Consider the following 19,451-nt stretch of genomic DNA (forward strand, 5'->3'; position numbering starts at 1 on the left):
AGGGTCTTTCTCAAACCTTACTGAAACAAAACAAAACAAAAAGGTACATGGTATCACAAAATCTGGACATAACTTATATTACAAGACATGTATTACAAAACAATATTTACAAATACAAAGTCCCTATGTTGTAGATTTTTATGTTACGTCGTCATGGCAACAGACGGGGCGGCAGGGTTACAGGATACAATAAGTGGGATACATTGATTGGAGGTATCGAGGTTGTCGTAGGACGTAGTCTTGGCGGTGAAGTGCCCTAAGGACATCGGCGTGGCAAACTAGCCACAGACATGGGGTTCGCCATGGAAGCAATAGCATGGAGAGATGTGGAGTCCCAAAAAATTAGCCAGTACTTCAGATAAATAAGAGCAATGTCGGTTAAACAAAATCAAATAGGCAAAAAGCCCTGATGCGAAATAAATATATATATATATATATAAACATATGTGAGAATCTGAACAACCCAGGTGGTGGATGCTAGTAGGGGTAAGAGACTGACCTTTCAGAGGTAGATACCGAGAAGAGGGCATAGATCCCTGTAGAGATGCAGAAGTCCCGTTAGGGGCTATGGAAAGGAAGCCAAAAAAAAGTGAATACACTAATGAAGGCTCTATGTTTGGAGCAGGGAAAGGGGAAAGGGAGCGGTCGTGTTACCTGTAGTGTGAGGAAATCCGGTGTCTGCGGTGGTGGTGTGTGTGGGAGCAGGGAAATGAGCGCCTTTTATGTTCGGCTGCAGGAAGTGGAGAGCGAGGGGTGCGCAGGCGCACTGCGCAGAGGGCAGAGCGAGGTCTGGAACGCTTGGAGAACCAAGCTGCGCGTGCGCAGTGTGGATAAAGCTGCGCTGAGGGCGAGGGGCGGGGGATAAATGTGGAAGCATTCTGCGTGGAAGCGCAGAATGGTAGTAATTGAATATGACAATAGAAATGGCCCCAGGACGCAGGAATAATGACTTTAGGGTGGCCTGAGGTGAATAGAAGCACAAGTAGTGCCTAATGGGAAATCCTGATTGGGGTGAACTGTGTCAACCCTGGTGTGTAGGCGGTTGTGTGACACCTAGAACAACTTAGGACTGGTACTGTATGTTGGGGGAGATTGGTAGTCAAAATTAATGTTGTGCATATGGTGAGCAGGTGGTGAGGGAATATACGGTGTGAAAGTGAAAATAAAAATTGTTGAAATAAAAATTGTTGAAATAAAAATACGAATTAAAGAAAATAAAAATTGAAAAAATGATGAAAATAAATGATACTGAAAAATAAAAATTAAAAATTAAAAGTAAAACTAAAATGGAAATATGGGATATTGCTGAAGTCTGAATGAAAGAATGATAGATGGTAGATGGTGTGTTGTGTCCTGAGAGGCTGGCAGGAGGAGAATCAGAAGAATGGAGTGAATAGATACAATGAAAGTAATGGAATAAAAAATTAGAGTAGGGCTGAAAAATAATAATAATAAGGATAATAATAATAAGGAGGTAGAAATGAAATATAGAAAAAATGACATAAAAAATGAAAAAAATAAATAAAAAATAAAAAATAAAAAATAAAAAATATAAAAATAAAAAATAAAAAATAAAAAATAAAAAAATAAAAAAATTATAAAAAATATAATTGATTGTTGAAAGAGCCAGCCAGCCTCTCAGGACACAACACACCATCTACCATCTATCATTCTTTCATTCAGACTTCAGCAATATCCCATATTTCCATTTTAGTTTTACTTTTAATTTTTAATTTTTATTTTTCAGTATCATTTATTTTCATCATTTTTTCAATTTTTATTTTCTTTAATTCGTATTTTTATTTCAACAATTTTTATTTCAACAATTTTTATTTTCACTTTCACACCGTATATTCCCTCACCACCTGCTCACCATATGCACAACATTAATTTTGACTACCAATCTCCCCCAACATACAGTACCAGTCCTAAGTTGTTCTAGGTGTCACACAACCGCCTACACACCAGGGTTGACACAGTTCACCCCAATCAGGATTTCCCATTAGGCACTACTTGTGCTTCTATTCACCTCAGGCCACCCTAAAGTCATTATTCCTGCGTCCTGGGGCCATTTCTATTGTCATATTCAATTACTACCATTCTGCGCTTCCACGCAGAATGCTTCCACATTTATCCCCCGCCCCTCGCCCTCAGCGCAGCTTTATCCACACTGCGCACGCGCAGCTTGGTTCTCCAAGCGTTCCAGACCTCGCTCTGCCCTCTGCGCAGTGCGCCTGCGCACCCCTCGCTCTCCACTTCCTGCAGCCGAACATAAAAGGCGCTCATTTCCCTGCTCCCACACACACCACCACCGCAGACACCGGATTTCCTCACACTACAGGTAACACGACCGCTCCCTTTCCCCTTTCCCTGCTCCAAACATAGAGCCTTCATTAGTGTATTCACTTTTTTTTGGCTTCCTTTCCATAGCCCCTAACGGGACTTCTGCATCTCTACAGGGATCTATGCCCTCTTCTCGGTATCTACCTCTGAAAGGTCAGTCTCTTACCCCTACTAGCATCCACCACCTGGGTTGTTCAGATTCTCACATATGTGTATATATATATGTTTATATATATATATATATATATTTATTTCGCATCAGGGCTTTTTGCCTATTTGATTTTGTTTAACCGACATTGCTCTTATTTATCTGAAGTACTGGCTAATTTTTTGGGACTCCACATCTCTCCATGCTATTGCTTCCATGGCGAACCCCATGTCTGTGGCTAGTTTGCCACGCCGATGTCCTTAGGGCACTTCACCACCAAGACTACGTCCTACGACAACCTCGATACCTCCAATCAATGTATCCCACTTATTGTATCCTGTAACCCTGCCGCCCCGTCTGTTGCCATGACGACGTAACATAAAAATCTACAACATAGGGACTTTGTATTTGTAAATATTGTTTTGTAATACATGTCTTGTAATATAAGTTATGTCCAGATTTTGTGATACCATGTACCTTTTTGTTTTGTTTTGTTTCAGTAAGGTTTGAGAAAGACCCTGTGGGTCGAAACGTTACCTACCTTGAAACACTGCGGTGATACCCTGATTTTGGTGTTTGTTCACAATAAAGAAATCACGTTTTTTTGATTAACGAGAAATTCTAAAAATTCCTTTATTGAGTGCGACTGTTGTTGTACAGGATTATAGTTTGGAGTATCCCTCCATGTTCAGTCTGCACCAGCACTAGCGAGAGTGCACGTCTTATCCTTCAACACATTACTTCAGAGACTGGCAGGACAGTTTATTCAACTTTGGCTGCCCGACCTTTATACACAGGAGACACGGTGGCAACCTGTGGGGGCCGGGGCGTCTCTAGGGTCCCTATAAAAAGCCTCAGGCCACCAGTCATACGTGTTTTGTTCTATCCGACTACGGGGAACAGTGAGAGGAGTAATAACAGTGAGGACCTTATTGGAGCTTATGCAAGTAGGGACCTACTGTGTTACTATGCGCATAGGAAGGCTATTGAATTCCACCTGGATAAGGGGACTCTGGATTTGCCTTCAGACCGACCGGACTCTGCCTGCCCTGTGATCCGGTGCCCTGGACTGTGGACACTGAAGCCTTCAGTAAAGGTAAAGAGACTGCAACCTTGTGTCCTCGTTATTCACTGGACCTCACACCATCCACCATCTAAACTTCTGGGAAGCCTTGGGGATACACTTCACCTGTGGGAAGGTATACCATCTAGCTGCCATCACATCACCCCAGCGGACCCCTAAGCAGTGTCGGTCACCCTGACCGAATACCACAGGTGGCGTCACGAACTACCCCTTCAAAGACCTTTCCCAAAACCATAAAAACTCCTTTCTTTATTGGACGTCCCTCAAAGGGCCACGGACCGGGTCGGGCCACCGTGACATCCCCCGAACCGAAGGACCCGGTGCCGAGTACCCCATTGTGTAAGGCAGGGATGGCACACCGGCAGAAATAATGGCGGCTGGGGATCGTGTACTGAGGGATGGCTGCTGCCATGAGGTTGCCGACGGCTTCTGTCTCCACAAGCCTAAACGACAAAATTTCCAATGCAAGAATTCTGGAAATGTAGTCATTTAGTATTGTGGCCTGTGGGTTGGTGGCTGCATACTTACGTTTGTGTTCCAAGGACTGCGGTAGGGAAAACTGAGTGCTGCACTGGGACAAGGATGTGGGCATGGTTGCTGACTGTGGTTGCAAGTGTGTAATGACAAGTGCATTGTGGGAGACATCTTCGCTTGTTTCATAGACAGAAGATTGGCATGCAACTATAATAGGGCAAGAGGCAGTGATGTTACCCGTTGACACTGTTTCTGGACCCTGATATTCAGCCCAACTAGTACGGTGCTTTGCTGCCTAGTGCTTGAGCATGCTGGTGGTGGTTAGTCTGGTAGTCATACTGCCCCTGCTGATGCTGGAATGGCAGATATTTCAAATGGCCCTATTTGGGTTAACTGGACTGTCTTTAAAGAGACTCTAGACTCGGGAACACCTAACCCTTGGCCTGGCAACTTCACACATGTTGGTGCACTGGGGAACAGTTACCCACTGTTTGTCTCTACTCACTCTACTGCCTCTTCCTGCCTGTTGTGGTGCTGTGGATCCCTCCACCAGTGCGCTACTGTCCTCGCTCTGCATGTCACCTTCCCAGGTTGGGTCAGTGACTTCATCATTCACCACCTCACCTTCCAATTCCACACTCTGATCCTCCTTCTGACTTGCTAACATAGCGACATCACTTGTTGGCAATTGTGTCTCATCTTCATCCACCTCTTGCACCAGTAATTGTATTTTCCCACCATCGCCTCATTGTTAGTGTGGATGCTCAAATATTTGGGCATCGCTACATGCAATCGCCTTATGTTCCATTTAAATTGGGCAGGGCAAGATGCCAGAATCTTCAAGTGGAAATGTGAACAGCTCTTCGGAGTGTCCAAGTGTGGGTGGGTTCACTTGTCTCCAGGCAATCAGCGTGGTGAGAGGAAGGCGGTTCAGAGTGATAATTATGTGGTCTCAAATCTTGCCTATTGAGTCTGAATTGTGAGGAAGACAGAGTGGTGCTGGCAAAGTGACTGGAAGCATTATCTGCTATCCATCCAACAACCTTTACACGCTGGTCTGGCTTCAAGAGTGCTGTTCCACGCCCTCCTACAAAGTGGGACAGGAAGTTAGGTCGACAATATGTGTGTATATTGTGCTCCCACAGGAGGCACAGTTTCACCTTGACCATGGCCTCGGTCTCTGCACTCACAGCAGCATTATGGCCACTTCCCTGTCCCTTACCACATGCCTTGTCCATTTTAAATTATGTGTAATAGATCCTTGCTGAGAAAACTTTGCAGTTTTGGTATCGCAGCAAAATGTGCACACCTTAGATGGACTTGTTAGAGTGCAGGAGCAATATAGCCATGCTATTGCTAACCCACAATGTGTATGGATTCTGGACTTTCCTTTGTTCTTGTTTGCCCTGATCCAAGATGGAGTCTCGTATCTCGTCCTGTCATGTAACTTCCTGTCTGTCCGGATTATTTAGATCCAGGTCGTGTGCTCCTCCTTGCCTGTGTATTTTGTTGCTGTTAGTTCCTGAGCTCTTGCTTGTTTGCTGTGGACTCCCTGCTACTGCTGCTCCTTACTCGGTGCCCTGCCTCTCCACGTTCTGCTGCTTCAGTCCTCGGTGCGTCTTCCTGATGCTGTTTGATCCTAACTACTGCCTGGACATCTGGTGTGGAGCTAATCGCCCCTGAAACTGCTGTGGCTAGTAAGGAATCCTGACATCACCATTTCCTCTAGGTCTGTGTTTGGGCTGTGTTGCTGGACTTGTGCGGGACTTTCAGCTCAAATGGCACATATAGCGACCTTCTCCTGTTTATGCCGCTCCCGTATTATGCTGGACTTCGACATTTAAGAGCCTTGTGCATTTCCACCCTTGTGATTGCTGGACCTCTACACTTTAGTGCTGTGTGCGTTCTCATTCATAACATCACCGGACTGCCTCATTAAATGTGGTTTGCTTACTCACATACTTTCTGCTGGACTCCTACTTTTAATATCTTGTGCACACCTGCGTCATATTACTGTTGGACTAGTTCATATTAGTGGTCGTGCCCGCTCTTGTCACTCTGAACCTTTCCATATTGTGCTGTGTCTTCATTACAATTGCAGGAAGTGGTCTGTCAGTTTTGCTTTACTTGCATCATTACTTATTGTGCTGTGTTTCCGTTACTTTGCAGGAAGGGCTTTATTTAGTTTTGTTAAATATACTTATTTGCATCAAGTTTAGTCTCAGTTTAGTATTGTCCCACGCAATAAAGGCCCCGTCTCACTAAGCGATTTACCAACGATCACGACCAGCGATACGACCTGGCCGTGCTCGTTGGTAAGTCGCTGTGTGGTCGCTGGGGAGCTGTCACACTGACAGCTCTCTCCAGCGACCAACGATCAGGGGAACGACTTCGGCATCGTTGAAACTGTCTTCAACGATGCCGAAGTCCCCCTGCAGCACCCGGGTAACCAGGGTAAACATCGGGTTACTAAGCGCAGGGCCGCGCTTAGTAACCCGATGTTTACCCTGGTTACCAAAAAAAACAAACAGTACATACTCGCCTTTCGGTGTCCAGGTCCCTTGCCGTCTGCTTCCTGCTCTGACTGAGATCCGGCCGTACAGTGAGAGCAGAGCGCAGCGGTGACGTCACTGCTGTGCTCTCACTTCTCACTGTACGGCCGGCAGTCAGTGAGAGCAGGAAGCAGACGGCAAGGGACCTGGACACCGAAAGGCGAGTATGTATTGTTTGTTTTTTTTTACATTTACGCTGGTAACCAGGGTAAACATCGGGTTACTAAGCGCGGCCCTGCGCTTAGTAACCCGATGTTTACCCTGGTTACCAGTGAAGACATCGCTGGATCGGTGTCACACACACCGATTCAGCGATGTCAGCGGGGCCTCAGCGACCAAAAAAAGGTCCAGGCCATTCCGACACGACCAGCGATCTCGCAGCAGGGGCCTGATCGCTGGTACGTGTCACACATAGCGAGATCGCTATGGAGGTCGCTGTTGCGTCACAAAACTTGTGACTCAGCAGCGATCTCGCTAGCGATCTCGCTATGTGAGACGGGGCCTTTAGATTCTGTAGTACCCATATAAAGAAACCACCGGAGGCTAGACAGAGGTGGACATGACTTGGGGATGAGTGGACCGAGAACTCCTGCAGCTTTTGTTTGTATTGCGATGTAGATTTTAAACAAGAGTGTTGTTGCTTTAAGAGGAAGGAGTTTAGATGTTTGTGCCTGGTGTATTACTGTGAGGAGGGTGGGGCTTGTATAGGGGAGGCATCTCTGGCTCTCCCTCTTTCTCTCACAGGATGGACAGGAGGAAACATTACCCGCCCTCCCGCACTGTTTATAATCTCTGTCCTAAAACTTTTTAATTATTGCTTGTATAATGATAGATGCTTTATTGTATTTTTGAATTTGTCATTGTATATCTTGTACCAGGTTCAATTGTATATTGGCTATAAAGAGTTATTATTTATGGTAACCTTCTAAGCCCAAGGGAAGGGCAATCCTTAAGCCATGGTTCCCTGGAGGTTTCCTCCACAGGGGTTTTTTCCTCTCCTGAGCGCTGTAGGGTGACTCTTTGTGAGTCGGATGTTTGCCAAGTTTAGTCCCATTAATGCTTTTGCAGGGACTTCTACTTTTTAAGTTTACAAAAATGATTTAATTATTAAAAAAAAAAAAAAAGTGTCAAATGAGACTTGGAATTTATAACCCGTCACAGCTTTGCGGTTTAGGAGTCAGGTGGAAGTTGCAGACAAGTTAAGGTGGACTCATTTTAATTAATAGAGGATGTAAAACCTCATGGTGGTGAGCAGGCTCGGCTTTGGTGGCCAGCCTCAAGGACGTTGTAATGGTAACATCAATCAGGGGCGGGCACAGTGGTTAAGTACAGGAGTGAGGATAATAGGGTCATTGGTGCCCTGAAAGTTTACTGGCTCTGCTTGAACTGCAAGCCAGTGTGTGCCGACCCTTTATGGCTGTCTGTCCTGGTGCTGTATGTCAGACAGCTGGGGATATCGCAGTACTTGTAAATCCCAATGTACTAGCACTCCACCTGACTCCTACTGTGATTATTTAATCCTGTGATTTGAATAAAAGCTGTGGCCATTTTGACAACCAAAATAATGTGTTTTGTGTATTTATTTTAGTACCTAGGTTTACAGTAGTTATGGTTGTTTTAAGATGGAGTGGGGTCCATCCCATATCCAAAAGTCATTATTACACAATGTCTGGCAGTAATATTAGGCCTATCGATTTTTAAGTGGATATCTGGACTTTGATTTGTTTCTGAAACAGAGTTTTATCACAAACAATTTGAATTAGGTAATTGGGCCTCCTCGCTGCACCCCAATAATGGACTTATTGATTTTTAAGTGGAAATCTGGCCTTCTGATTTCTCACTGAAACAGTTTTTCAGAATTTGGATTAGCAAACTGGGACTACTGAGACTGCAAAACCGTTTTTGCACAATCTAGTTAGATGCTGGAAGATCCTATCTAGCAAGCTGACAAGTTCACTTACAGCGCGACGAGGAGTGTCTACTCTGCACCGTGACACTGAGAAAATAACGCTGGCAAAACAAGATGTCCGCTTTTTATATGGCCAGGGACATGTGACTTCGGCAGCCAATCACAGAAGACCTTGTGTCGTGACATCGTGGATGGTTTCTGCTCCCTGATTGGCTGCTGGAATCAACAAAAAAAGTTCCCTGCTTCTCTAACCTCTCCACACCTCCTCCAGTCATCAAACACATCACCTCCACTCATCATATACCACCACTATCCTAGCCAAAGTAATAACAAAAGCATTAGTGGAAATGCAATGATTTGCTGAATTTTGAACAAATTTTGCTGACTTTGAGTACAAATTCTCGTGTTAGCCAACACGAATCCAAATGTGCTACGTTTGTGCTGAATTTGAGATTGGCAAATGTTTTCTGAACAAGTTCGCTCATCTTTAATCATGGTCATGTGGAACACTGTAGTGTAGTATAAAACATCAACACTCCAATATTGCTGAAGTTCTGGCTTCTTCACTAGCCCCATGTGAAGAACTAGGCCCCAAAAGTCATAAGTCTTCTACGTCTACAGGTGTCCAGTTAGACAATGATGATGGGCGGATTTGTGCCAAAAATTGCTGGGCATATACATTTTTTTCAATGTACAATTTCCAAAAGATAAATGGGCACCAATTTTGAGCCTTTTGTTTTGTGTCAATACTCAATACACCCGGAAGTGCAATATCAAAGGTGCATATATTGTCCATTATGTCTTTTGTCTCTACTTTTTGAAATACCTGCACCTGCACTACCGCACTTTATGATGTTGTCCATGTAAAAGGAAATAAAGGACTTGTTTACCACTAAGTATCAGGTGTGTGCTGCCATTTCATTTCTCTTCTTAGGGTATGTTTCCACTGTCCGGATGCCTTCAGTATTTGCTGCAGATTGGATGCTGCGTACATCCACAGCATCCAGATGTTATGGCATAGTGGAGGGGATTTTATGAAATCCCATGTCCACTATGCGTGCAGGGCCGCATCTGGCAGCCCAGCGTAACCGGACATGCGGCACATCTTTCCAGACCGCAGCATGTCTATTTATCTTGCGGAGATGCTCCGTCTCTGCAAAATAAATAACAGTCTATGAATATGTTGCAGTGATTCCGGATGTGCTCAATGAATGTGTGGATGTGTTCACCGCACATGCAACAGGGGGTGGCACTTTGGGCAGAGTGGGTTATCAGCTGCGTCCAACGCACAGGGATTCCTGATGGTGGAAACATACCTTTAGACTATATGCACACGTTCATGCTTTTTCGCTATAAAAACACTTACATTAAGCATCCTATTTATTGGAATGCAATCCGCAATTTTTGTGCACATGCTGCGTTTTTTTCCATGGCGGAATTGCATTCCGGAAAAAAACACAGCATGTTCATTCTTTGTGCGGAATCGCCGGGATTCTGCACATATAGGAATGCATTGATCGTCTTACTTCAAGCATGTGGCTATGCACACCATGCGGGAAGTAAGCGGATCATGTGCGGTTGATACCAGTGTGGAGAAGAGGAGACTCTCCTCCAGGCCCTGAGAACCATATACCGTATATACTCGAGTATAAGCCGACCCGAGTATAAGCCGACCCCCCTAATTTTGCCACAAAAAACTGGGAAAACTTATTGACTCGAGTGTAAGCCTAGGGTGGAAAATGCAGCAGCTACCGGTGAATTTCAAAATTAAAAATAGATACTCCATACCGTTCATTATGGCCCCATAGATGCTCCATATAAAGCTGTGCCACATACAATGCTCTGCACCATTCATTATGGCCCCATAGATGCTCCACATAAAGCTGTGCCACATATAATGCTCTGCACCGTTCATTATGGCCCCATAGATGCTCCACATAAAGCTGTGCCATATATAATGCTCTGCACCGTTCATTATGGCCCCATAGATGCTCCACATAAAGCTGTGCCATATATAATGCTCTGCACCGTTGCCCCATAGATACTCCACATAAAGCTGTGCCATATATACAATGTTCTGCACCGTTGCCCCATAGATACTCCACATAAAGCTGTGCCATATATACAATGCTCTGCACCGTTGCCCCATAGCTGTGCCATATAGTGCTCTGCACCGTTGCCCCATAGCTGTGCCATATAGTGCTCTGCACCGTTGCCCCATAGCTGTGCCATATAGTGCTCTGCACCGTTGCCCCATAGATACTCCACATAAATCTGTGCCATTGCTGCTGCTGCAATAAAAAAAAAAAACAACATACTCACCTCTCTTGCTTGCAGCTCCTCAGCATCCCGTCCCGGCGTCTCTCCGCACTGACTGATCAGGCAGAGGGCGGCGCACACACTATATGCGTCATCGTGCCCTCTGACCTGAGCAGTCAGAGCGGAGAGACGCCGGGAAGATGGAGCGACGCCCGGTGTGTGGAACGAGGACAGGTGAATATGTAATACTTACCTGCTCCCGGCGTCCTGCTCCTTCCCGGACAGCTGTCTTCGGTGCCGCAGCCTCTTCCTCTATCAGCGGTCACTGTTACCGCTTCATTAGAGAAATGAATAGGCGGCTCCGCCCCTATGAGAGGTGGAGCAGCCTATTCATTTCTCTAATGAGCGGTCCCATGTGACCGCTCAGGGGAAGAGGCTGCGGCACCCGGAGACCGTGGGACGGGCAGGGGGAGCGACAGGAACGCCGGAACTAGGTGAGTATATGACAGTCCTCACCCGCCGACCCCACCACCGATCATGACTCGAGTATAAGCCGAGAGGGGCACTTTCAGCCCAAAAATTTGGGCTGAAAATCTCGGCTTATACTCGAGTATATACGGTAATTGTTATAAAAAAAATAATTAAAATAAATTGTGATATTCTCACCTTCTGGCAACCTTCCCGCTCCTCGCGATGCTCCCGTTCCCAATAATGCCTTACGAAAGTGACCTGTGATGACGTAGCAGTCTCGCGAGATCGCTACGTCATCTGGGGTCATTATTGGGAACTGGAGCTTCGCAAGTAGTGTTGAGCCAACCCCCAGTGTTTGAGTTCGGTTCGGTTCGTCGAATTGGGGCGTGTTCGACGAACACTGTCGAACCCCATTGAAACCAATGGCAGGCAAACAGAAACACATACTGTACAAACACATTGAAAACACCTTAAAAGGTGTCCAAAAGTTAAATAACTGCTCAGAAGACACAACAAACACATGGAAAAGTCACAATAACATATAGTCATTAGTGTTGAGCGATACCTTCCGATATAGAAAAGTATCGGTATCGGATTGGATCGGCCGATATTCAAAAAATATCGGATATCGCCAATACCGATACCCGATACCAATGCAAGTCAATAGGACCAAAATATTGGAATTAAAATAAACCCTTTCTTTCCTTGTAGGTTCATTCTACATGAAGGAAAACAACTAAGAATAATGTAGGATGTATTGGGGGAGGTGGCAGAGACATTAAAGGCATAGAGGTTTAGCCCAATCAAATAGAATAGCAGGAATTTAAAAAAAAATTTTAAGACGTTCGGCGTTACAAAGATATTGACTATGTTAAGATCTTTTTGATTTTGTCAGATATTGATGTTTCACTACTTCCATGCCCTTCACCTTCTTTTTTACTTCTCCAACACTTTCTTCTTCATCTTCCTCAGCAGCAGTATCTTTGACATCAACTTCTTCTTCACCTTATTCATCTTCTTCTTCATCTTCTACCTATTATTTTTTTTGTTACATTCTTCATATTCTTTTTATTAAACTATTATTCTTCTTCATATTCTATTTCTTCATCATGTTCTTATTTGTGACAGGCATTCCTGTAGTTGTTATCTATAAAAGTTTGAAGATTACACCTTCCGTTCTGCCTGTCACAAAAGAATTACGACTAGTGTTGAGCGATACCTTCCGATATCGGAAAGTATCGGTATCGGAAAGTATCGGCCGATACCGCCAAAGTATCGGATCTAATCCGATACCGATACCCGATCCCAATGCAAGTCAATGGGACGAAAATATCGGAATTAAAATAAACCCTTTCTTTCCTTGTAGGTTAATTCTACATGAAGGAAAACAACTAAGAATAATGTAGGATGTATTGGGGGAGGTGGCGGAGACATTAAAGGCACAGAGGTTTAGCCCAAACAAATAGAATAGCAGGTTTTTTTGTTTTTTTTTATGACGGTCGGCGTTAGAAAGATTTTGACTATTTTTTTTTTTATTTTGTCAGATATTGATGTTTCACTACTTCCACGTCCTTCACCTTCTTTTTTACTTCTCCCACACTTTCTTCTTCATTATCCTCATCATCAGCTTCTTTGACATCAACTATCTTCACCTTATTCATCTTCTTCTACCTCTAATTTTTTTTTTACATTGTTCATATTCTTTTTATTTAACTATTATCTTTTTCATATTCAACTTCTTCATCATATTCTTATTTGTGACAGGCATTCCCGTAGTTGTTATTTATAAAAGTTTGAAGATTACACCTTCCGTTCTGCCTGTCACAAAAGAGGTACATTTGTCCGCATTCAGTTTGGCCTGCAGCATCAGGCTTTATCCAGGGGCACCACGAGGAGGAACGGACTCACCCCCATACACTGCTTAGTCTTCTTCTGCTTATAATTTAGATAATATCTTTTGCTCTGATATTTAGTCTTATGCTTAATGTTCTTCTGCTCTTTGTTCTGCAGCCTCTTGTTCTTCTGCTTCTCGGTCTCCCATGTCGTCGTCGTCTCCAGGGTCGTCGTCTCCGGGGTCGTCGTCGTCGGGGTCGTCGTCATCGGGGTCGTCTTCAGGGTCATCGTCTCCAGGGTCGTCGTCATCTCGGTGGTTGTCGTCTCTGGTGTCGTCATCATCTTAGGGGTGGTCTTCCGGGTCGTCGTCTTTAGGGTCTTGAACTTGGAAATGTAGCAGAAGGTACAAGAAGGCTGAGAAAATGCCGAGAAACAGCTGATGGAACTGGAACTCGGATGGCTACCCGAAGGTCCAAGAGCCAATGGAACTACCGTGGACCAGCTGACGTTACTGGAACCCGGTTACTAAGCAGGAGGTACCCGTGCCTGAAAGCACTACCAAGGACCACCTGACGTTGCTGGAACTCAGATACCCAGAGGGAGGCACCTAAGCCAAAGGCTCTGCCCGGAACCAGCTGACGGTACTGGAACCAGGATGGGGAGCAGAAGGTACAAGAGCAAAAGACACTGCCGAGAACCAGCTGACGGTACTGGAACCCGGATGGGTAGCTGAAGGTCCAAGAGCCAATGGAACTACCGAGGACCAGCTGACGTTACTGGAACCCGGTTACTAAGCAGGAGGTACCCGTGCCTGAAAGCACTACCAAGGACCACCTGACGTTGGTGGAACTCGGATACCCAGAGGGAGGCACCTAAGCCAAAGGCTCTGCCCGGAACCAGCTGACGGTACTGGAACCAGGATGGGGAGCAGAAGGTACAAGAGCAAAAGACACTGCCGAGAACCAGCTGACGGTACTGGAACCCGGATGGGTAGCCGAAGGTCCAAGAGCCAATGGAACTACTGAGGACCAGCTGACATTACTGGAACCCGGTTACTAAGCAGGAGGTACCCATGCCTGAAAGCACTACCAAGGACCACCTGACGTTGGTGGAACTCGGATACCCAGAGGGAGGCACCTAAGCCAAAGGCTCTGCCCGGAACCAGCTGACGGTACTGGAACCAGGATGGGGACCTATTCAAGCTTGTCTTCCTAGAGCCCCAACTGGCGGTGTTAGAGCCCAGGGTCAGCAGAAGGAGGAGCAGGGGGAGGGGAGTGTAGGCCGAAGCCTGCACTGGCGGCAGCTTTGGGTCTGTTGTGTCTGCGTGGCGGTCGCATGACACGTTGCCGGCTACACAGCAGGGGAACAGCTGGCGGTGCTGGACCCCACTGACACATTGGCTGGTGTTTTTCTCTGTGCAGCTAGCACATCTGGGCCCCAACTGGCGGTGTTAGAGCCCACGGTCAGCAGGAGGAGGAGGAGCAGGAGGAGGAGCAGGGGGAGGGGAGTGTAGGCCGAAGCCTGCACTGGCGGCAGCTTTGGGTCTGTTGTGTCTGCGTGGCGGTCGCAGGACACGTTGCCAGCTACACAGCAGGGGAACAGCTGGCGTTGCTGAACCCCACTGACACATTGGCGAGGTGTTTGGCTCTGTGCAGCCAGCTCTTCCGGACAGCAACTAGCGGTGTTGGAGCCCGGGCTCTGCAGGTGGAGCAGAGTGTAGGCCGAAGCCTAATTGAACCGATTTTAAAAGTAACCTTTAACCCCCCCTCAAGGGTTACAAACTAGAAGAGCCACAGCTTATGCAGCAGTAGTGCCGCACAAGTCAAAGGTTGCTCTTTTCATTTTTCTCCTTGCACACGCTGAATGAAACACGTATAACATTTAGCCCTTCATACAGTCAAACTGTGTTGGAGGCGTGAGTTCCCTTCGTAATGAGACGCAGCACAGCTGACAAAAATGCCACCTTGGTGCTTTGCGCGGCCTCCTGAGCTTCGTTATTTGTTGCACAGGAGTCTGCGCTGTCGTGTTATCCCTTGGCCTTGCGCTGTTAGCGCTGCCCGTCCTCTGACAACATTTGATGTCGGCCGGTGCGGTTCGCGATGACCATGAATCCCAGCCCCGCAGTGTCTTAACATTGTTAAAACACTGCGGGGCTGGGATTCATGGCCTGGCGCAGTACATATGTTCGCCTCTCGCTTGGGTTCTTACACCTGCTTCAGACTATGCGGCGTCAGCTGATCCCTTATCGCATGCCACGGCCATGAAGCCGCACAGTCCGAAGAAGGCGGAAGGAGATGAGGGATAGGCGAAGAAATGCACCGTTCATGCCCGTCAATCACACCCTCGCAGTACAAATAAATAAGACACCGAGGGGCGTTGTGTGGGGCAAGGCGGCCGCAGAGGCGCAGGCAGCCAAACAATGATGCCAGAAGACGGGCAGCGCTACCAAGGAGCTTGTTGCGTGTCAATACAAAGGAAAATCACACCTGAGGGACGTTTTAATGGTCGCAGAGGACTCATTTTAGACGTGTTCAGTTCAACATGGGCATGGAGAATAAGTTTCTGAGCCACCTTGCACACATGCAGCATTACTGTCGTACAAGGTGGATGCACAACGTAGAAACACCTGGGGGAGGGGGGACAGGTTTCCTTCAATTTCAGTTCTTGTGTCTGCGTGGCTGTCGCAGGACACGTTGCCGGCTACACAGCAGGGGAACAGCTGGCGGTGTTGGACCCCACTGACACATTGGCTGGTGTTTTTCTCTGTGCAGCTAGCACATCTGGGCCCCAACTGGCGGTGTTAGAGCCCAGGGTCAGCAGGAGGAGGAGGAGCAGGAGGAGGAGCAGGGGGAGGGGAGTGTAGGCCGAAGCCTGCACTGGCGGCAGCTTTGGGTCTGTTGTGTCTGCGTGGCGGTCGCAGGACACGTTGCCGGCTACACAGCAGGGGAACAGCTGGCGTTGCTGAACCCCACTGACACATTGGCGAGGTGTTTGGCTCTGTGCAGCCAGCTCTTCCGGACAGCAACTAGCGGTGTTGGAGCCCGGGCTCTGCAGGTGGAGCAGAGTGTAGGCCGAAGCCTAATTGAACCGATTTTAAAAGTAACCTTTAACCCCCCCTCAAGGGTTACAAACTAGAAGAGCCACAGCTTATGCAGCAGTAGTGCCGCACAAGTCAAAGGTTGCTCTTTTCATTTTTCTCCTTGCACACGCTGAATGAAACACGTATAACATTTAGCCCTTTATACAGTCAAACTGTGTTGGAGGCGTGAGTTCCCTTCGTAATGAGACGCAGCACAGCTGACAAAAATGCCACCTTGGTGCTTTGGCGGCCTCCTGAGCTTCGTTATTTGTTGCACAGGAGTCTGCACTGTCGTGTTATCCCTTGGCCTTGCGCTGTTAGCGCTGCCCGTCCTCTGACAACATTTGATGTCGGCCGGTGCGGTTCGCGATGACCATGAATCCCAGCCCCGCAGTGTCTTAACATTGTTAAAACACTGCGGGGCTGGGATTCATGGCCTGGCGCAGCACATATGTTCGCCTCTCGCTTGGGTTCTTACACCTGCTTCAGACTATGCGGCGTCAGCTGATCCCTTATCGCATGCCACGGCCATGAAGCCGCACAGTCCGAAGAAGGCGGAAGGAGATGAGGGATAGGCGAAGAAATGCACCGTTCATGCCCGTCAATCACACCCTCGCAGTACAAATAAATAAGACACCGAGGGGCGTTGTGTGGGGCAAGGCGGCCGCAGAGGCGCAGGCAGCCAAACAATGATGCCAGAAGACGGGCAGCGCTACCAAGGAGCTTGTTGCGTGTCAATACAAAGGAAAATCACACCTGAGGGACGTTTTAATGGTCGCAGAGGACTCATTTTAGACGTGTTCAGTTCAACATGGGCATGGAGAATAAGTTTCTGAGCCACCTTGCACACATGCAGCATTACTGTCGTACAAGGTGGCTGCACAACGTAGAAACACCTGGGGGAGGGGGGACAGGTTTCCTTCAATTTCAGTTCTTGTGTCTGCGTGGCTGTCGCAGGACACGTTGCCGGCTACACAGCAGGGGAACAGCTGGCGGTGCTGGACCCCACTGACACATTGGCTGGTGTTTTTCTCTGTGCAGCTAGCACATCTGGGCCCCAACTGGCGGTGTTAGAGCCCAGGGTCAGCAGGAGGAGGAGGAGCAGGAGGAGGAGCAGGGGGAGGGGAGTGTAGGCCGAAGCCTGCACTGGCGGCAGCTTTGGGTCTGTTGTGTCTGCGTGGCGGTCGCAGGACACGTTGCCGGCTACACAGCAGGGGAACAACTGGCGTTGCTGAACCCCACTGACACATTGGCGAGGTGTTTGGCTCTGTGCAGCCAGCTCTTCCGGACAGCAACTAGCGGTGTTGGAGCCCGGGCTCTGCAGGTGGAGCAGAGTGTAGGCCGAAGCCTAATTGAACCGATTTTAAAAGTAACCTTTAACCCCCCCTCAAGGGTTACAAACTAGAAGAGCCACAGCTTATGCAGCAGTAGTGCCGCACAAGTCAAAGGTTGCTCTTTTCATTTTTCTCCTTGCACACGCTGAATGAAACACGTATAACATTTAGCCCTTTATACAGTCAAACTGTGTTGGAGGCGTGAGTTCCCTTCGTAATGAGACGCAGCACAGCTGACAAAAATGCCACCTTGGTGCTTTGCGCGGCCTCCTGAGCTTCGTTATTTCTTGCACAGGAGTCTGCGCTGTCGTGTTATCCCTTGGCCTTGCGCTGTTAGCGCTGCCCGTCCTCTGACAACATTTGATGTCGGCCGGTGCGGTTCGCGATGACCATGAATCCCAGCCCCGCAGTGTCTTAACATTGTTAAAACACTGCGGGGCTGGGATTCATGGCCAGGCGCAGTACATATGTTCGCCTCTCGCTTGGGTTCTTACACCTGCTTCAGACTATGCGGCGTCAGCTGATCCCTTATCGCATGCCACGGCCATGAAGCCGCACAGTCCGAAGAAGGCGGAAGGAGATGAGGGACAGGCGAACTGATGCACCGCTCATGCCCATCAATCACACCCTCGCAGTCCCAATAAATAAGACACCGAGGGGCGTTATGTGGGTCAGGGCGGCCGCAGAGGCGCAGGCAGCCAAACAATGATGCCAGAAGACGGGCAGCGCTACCAAGGGGGTTGCAGCGTGTCATTACAAAGGAAAGTCACACCACCGGGACGGTTAAATGGTCACACAGAGGACACATTTTAGACGTGTTTTCAGTTCCACATGTGCGAGGAGAATATGTTTCTGAGCCACCTTGCACACATGCAGCATTACCGCTGTACGAGGTGGCTGTAAAACGTACAAACGCCTGGGGGAGGGGGGACAGGTTCCCTTCAATTTCAGTTCTTGTGTCTGCGTGGCTTTTGCAGGACACGATGCCGGCTACACAGCAGGGGAACAGCTGGCGGTGCTGAACCCCACTGACACATTGGCTGGTGTTTTTCTCTGTGCAGCTAGCAGTACCGGGCCCCAACTGGTGGTGTTAGAGCCCAGGGTCAGCAGGAGGAGGAGATGGAGCAGAGTGTAGGCCGAAGCCTGCACTGGCGGCAGCTTTGGGTCTGTTGTGCCTGCGTGGCTGTTGCAGGACACGTTGCCGGCTGCACAGCAGGGGAACAGCTGGCGGTGCTGAACCCCACTGACACATTGGCTGGTGTTTTTCTCTGTGCAGCTAGCAGTACCGGGCCCCAACTGGCGGTGTTGGAGCCCGGGCTCTGCAGGGGGAGCAGAGTGTAGGCCGAAGCCTGCACTGGAGCAAGTTGAAAGGGAAACTTTAATTCCCCCCCCAGGCGTTTGTAGCTGAAAGAGCCATCGTGTACAGCTCTAATGCTGGAAAAGGTAAACTTAGCTCTTTTAATTATGGTCCTTGCACATGCTGAACCTAACACTTATGAAAAGTGTCCCCTCCTACCGTGATACCGTCCGGTAGGTGGAACTTTCCTTTGTGATATGACCAGCACAGCCGTCATTCTTACCCCCTTGGCGCCGTGCGCCGCCTCCTCAGCGTTGTTTGAATCAGTCCCGGAGCCTGCGCTGTTAGGTTAGCCCTTGGCCATGCACACATTTTGCGCTGCCCGTCTTCTGACATCATTTGGTGTCAGGCTGGCTGTGCCTGTGCGGCCGTGCTGGCCGAGATCCCGCCTCGTACTGTCTTCTGATTTAATCCCACTGGGGGCCTGAGATCCGTGGCCATGCGCAGTGCATATCCTCGCCTCTCACTCCCCTCCCTACGGCTTCTTCAGACTGTGCGGTGTCACGGCCGTGGCATGCTATTAGGGACCAGCTGACACCGCACAGTTTGAAGAAGCCGTAGGGAGATGAGTGAGAGGTGGAGGTTCAGATATGCACTGCGCATGTCCA

Source organism: Ranitomeya variabilis, chromosome 1 (assembly GCF_051348905.1).
Source record: "Ranitomeya variabilis isolate aRanVar5 chromosome 1, aRanVar5.hap1, whole genome shotgun sequence".
In the NCBI taxonomy this organism is placed as follows: Eukaryota; Metazoa; Chordata; class Amphibia; order Anura; family Dendrobatidae; genus Ranitomeya; species Ranitomeya variabilis.